At 41.4% G+C, this 4,542-nt stretch overlaps 1 long non-coding RNA gene across 1 annotated transcript; it reads left to right on the top strand.

The window, feature by feature from the left end:
* The first annotated feature begins 367 nt into the window (after positions 1 to 367).
* Positions 368 to 2,584, top strand: LOC307083096. Its single transcript, XR_013812267.1, has 3 exons — positions 368 to 528; positions 873 to 956; positions 2,456 to 2,584. It is a non-coding gene; the product is annotated as an uncharacterized lncRNA (long non-coding RNA).
* Positions 2,585 to 4,542: the final 1,958 nt, after the last annotated feature.

The following is a 4,542-nucleotide window of genomic DNA, read 5'->3' as shown; positions in this document are numbered from 1 at the left end:
AAGTTGACTATATTATAAGGTGACTGCCATGTGATGTGCTCATTAAGCTAGGGTAGGAGTTAGCTATATTTATAATGTACATGTGATGTGCTCAGCAGGTTATTTTGCCCCAACAACACACACGTCCTTTTTTATTTATGGTACTCTATATTTAGTATATCGAGGCAGTAAAATAATCAGTGTATAAGCAATAACTCATTCTCTTTAAAAAATATTATTTCATTTAATTATATAAATCATTATTTTCTATGACAAACATTTGTATGCGTCTTATGTGACATGTTTTATAGGTATAATATAAGTGTCAACATGGTACCATATGGTCAGTTACTGTGTAACTGACGCACAAATATTTACATTAATTTTCCCTTTATGTATATTTTTATATATTGTCTTTCTAGTGACATCAGTGATTCATCTGAAGATGTCTCTGCTGGCTCTGGCCCAGAAAGGGGATTACAAATGGAAGTTGGAAATATGGATGAACATGGAGGCAACACATGTGACAGTGATCTACTACAGCATATGGTAGGCCTACATTATTTTCCATATTTTTTAATGATGACCTATGCGATATATCAACAATTAATGAAACTGTGTACAATGTTAAAGTTAAGTAAAAAGAACATTTCACCTAAAACAATACTGGAATAAGTTTGATAAGCGATAAGAAAAGGAGCTGAGAGAGAAAAGAAGAATGCAGAATAAGGCTATTCTTCAACTTTGGTGAGACATAAGCGATAATGATTATGTTAACAAGATGTGAATCCTCTTCAAAGCAGCAGTGTTCATAAGCCGGATAGAAAATAATGACCAAGCCAATATAGCCATGGAACCTTGCATTAATACTAATCCTGATATTTCATTTCCAGAATGCTCAACAAGAAGAATATGACGGCGCAGAGCAATATATAGCAGGGGATGGCCACGAACATGGACAGCCTGGCTTTCGTCAGGTTAGTTTATATATATAACTTGTCTGTTATAACAAGTAATGTGTAAAAACGGGTGACTTTTTAGTTTTACTTAGAGAACCATATCAAGGTGTAGCGTGCCGAGGGTGTAAGTGGCCAAATCGTATCGCTGCCACGAAAACTGTAGCGTGCCAAGGGTGTATGTTGTAATTACACACTGCTCTGGGGCCCACACCGTAAACTAAACACAGTATACGGTGTGGGGCCCCTACCCCCCCCCCCCCCCCTCCACGGATTTAATGCGCCTGTGCTGCCACCCCATACAAATGTATGATCAAACTACCAATACAATTGAAATATATATGGCATCAGCCTCTTGGTAAATATACTGATAACTATAATTCAAAGAACCACCATGGTCACAAACTGAAATATCACTGTACATGCTGCCTCAAGTCTCTCTTTACATTCAATATATCCTCTAGTTGCCTAATTGCTGGTCGCATAAATCTATTACAGTATTCCTCTTATCCCCAAGCTAATTCTTTACATACCACTGCTGATTCCTCTCAATATACCTCCAAAATACAGCTCTCTGACCTAGACCTCCAAGACAAGCTTATTCCCACATTTTACCTTCCTGATACTGCACAAATACTTATAAAAGAAAATAGCAAAGACTGAAAGAAAAGAGTAAAGAGGTGCGCTGATGCTGCGCTAAGAGGAGAAGGTTACTAAAGAGGTGCGCTGATGCTGCGCTAAGAGGAGAAGGTTACTAAAGAGGTGTGCGGATGCTGCGCTAAGAGGAGAGAGGTGCGCAAACGTTGCGCTGAGAGAGTGTTAGAGGTGCGCTGATGCTGCGCTGTCCCCCCAACTCCAACTGGCTTTCTGGCTTGATGTAGGGCCTTTGATACCCACATCCGAGTGACGCTACCCCTAAACTGACCACTGAGCGTAACTGAAATGAAAGAAACTGTATTCATACACTTTAAAATAGGGCCAAAATGCTCATCATTATCCTTCGAACTACTGGGGAAACTTGCTACATAAAAAAAAAAAGATACATAAACTATTCATTAATATACTGGCGATAAATACTCGAATCCTCTAAATCTTCTCCCGAACTTGCTTCTTTCCTCTCCTGGCAGATGTTTACTACGCAATCTCACCCACGCGCCCCCTGCCGTTGTATTTCTTCCTACCATTATGCTAGTTCCCATATGCCGTGCTACTTCTTATCATTCCGCTAGTTCCCCTATGCAAATTCGCAACAAAGGCATGGCATTGATTCAACAAACCCCCACCAACTGCAGCACCTTTCAGCCCTGACCTAAATGGTTATAATTTTTGGTGATTGATCTTTTTAACTGTTGTGCAATTATATAATTGTATAATTGTTTAACACTTCTTAACAATATCTATATTGCAAATTGTTATGATCTGTATATGGGATAACAATGATTTGTTGTGTAGAAAGTATTGGATAAATGACAATTATCAGCATAATACCTATTAAAGTGCAATATTTGTTGTTTTTTCAGGAGAAGCTGTTTGATGAAAAGCACTTTGACAACAACAACCCTGTCTTTGAAGGAGCTGATGTTTCAAAGGGACAACTGCTAGCGATGCTGATGGGGTTGTGCCTAAGGCACGGATTATCTGGTGTTGCCATGAAAGACCTTCTCGATTTGTTTAATACCGTCATTCCAGGATGTGTTCCCTCAAGCAAGTGGTACTTGGACAAAGCTTTCTTCAATCTGTCCGACAAGGCAGAGTTGCATTTCTATTGCACGGACTGTGTAGGATACATCGGCAAAGGACCAGACTACCATTGTGAAACTTGCCTGATGCATTGGCACAAGGAGGAACTTCTCAAATCTGCAAGTTACTTTTTGGTGATGCCTTTAGCCGATCAGCTCAAAAACATCTTGCCACAGTCGGCACTGCGGGGCCACTTTCGACATGATGAGAGTGTAGGAGACATAAACACAGGAAAGCTATACCAAGATCAGGGTGATTTTATCGACAATCCGGACAATGTCACCATATCTTTCAATTGTGACGCCGTTCCCGTTTTCAAATCTTCGCAGTATTCTCTTTGGCCAATACTCTGCACAATAAACGAGCTGTCACTGGACGAAAGAGGCAAATCCATTATGTTGCATAGTTTGTGGTTTGGGCGGCACAAACCCCGGGTCGACACCTATTTCGCTCCGTTCATTGCTGAGCTCCAGAGTTTACATGAGAATGGTGTAGCTTGGATCGATAGTACTGGCCTGCAGAGGAATAGTAGAGTGCATGCACTAGTTTGTGTCTGTGATGCTGTGTCGCGGGCCATGATTCAAAACTTTAAACAGTTTAACGGAAAATATGGATGTGGCTTTTGTTGCCATGAAGGTGAAGTTGTTGACAAGGGAAAGGGGCACACCAGGGTGTATCCTGTACAAGCTGATATAGTACCGTTAAGATCCATGGCGAGCACAGTTGAGTTAGCCGAAAGAGCAACTGAGAGCGGCGAAGCTCAGATGGGTGTCAAAGGGGCGAGTCCTTTGTTTCTGTTACCTTCCTTTGACTTTGTCAAAGGATTTGTACCAGATTACATGCATTCTTAGTGTCTAGGAGTCGTTAGACAGTTTACCAACCTGTGGCTTGATGGCAAGTATAGTGCCGAAGAATATCACCTACTCCCAGACCAAATGAGACAGATTGACAGTGCCCTATGTGAGATCAAGCCCCCAAGTGAAGTCAGGCGAAACCCAAGACCGCTTTCTGAGAGAGCCTTTTGGAAAGCCACTGAATGGAGAGCGTTTCTGTTGTTGTATTCCCCAGTTGTTATGAAAGACTTTCTACCCAGGAGGTTTTACAAACATTGGATGCTACTTGCATTTGCATTACATATTCTTCTCTCCTCCGTGACAACGCAGGATCAGGTCAACTGTGCAGAACTGTGTCTGGTCCAGTTTGTGGCACAGATTCCTCAACTGTATGGCATCGAACACGAGTGTGAGGGACTGGGGGTCGTTGTGGGCCAACTCTGCATTTGTATATGAAGATGCAAATGGTAAGTTACTTGATTTGTTCAATGGCACGCAGGCGGTACCTTGTCAGATTTTCAAGTACTTCTTTGCCCAGCAGAGGTTAATTTGTTCAGGAACTGCAGTGTTTGAGGACGCACCAAGACCAGCCCGTGAGCTTTTTTGTAGATTAACCGGTTTGGATTATCTGACGAAGGCAGGAACTGTCATTGCCAGGCACATAGTGATGTTGGGGAAATGTAATTACAGGCAGTTATCTGCGTGTGAAAGAGTTGCACTGGAAAATAGATTCCCATTAAACGATTATCTTCACAATATTCCTTGTCGAATATTCAAACGTTGTGTTGTATGGAAAATGTTACTGACAACCCAAGGCTACGCAGCTGGCTACAAGAGAAACAATTCTGTAATTGCAACAGAAGGAACATATGGGTTGATAGCTTCTTTTGTAGTCTTATCCAAAGTCTGTCAATGCGAACAAGATTGTTCATGCTCAGAGTTGCTTATATATTATTATGAGTTGTCTCCGACGCAAAACCAATTTGTCGTCTATGACGGTGATATCAATGTCAAAGTTCCTTGTTCAGGTTGAG

The sequence above is a fragment of the Pollachius pollachius genome, assembly GCF_949987615.1.
Source record: "Pollachius pollachius genome assembly, chromosome: 11".
Classification (NCBI taxonomy): Eukaryota; Metazoa; Chordata; class Actinopteri; order Gadiformes; family Gadidae; genus Pollachius; species Pollachius pollachius.
This window is presented reverse-complemented; position numbering and strand designations above follow the sequence as displayed.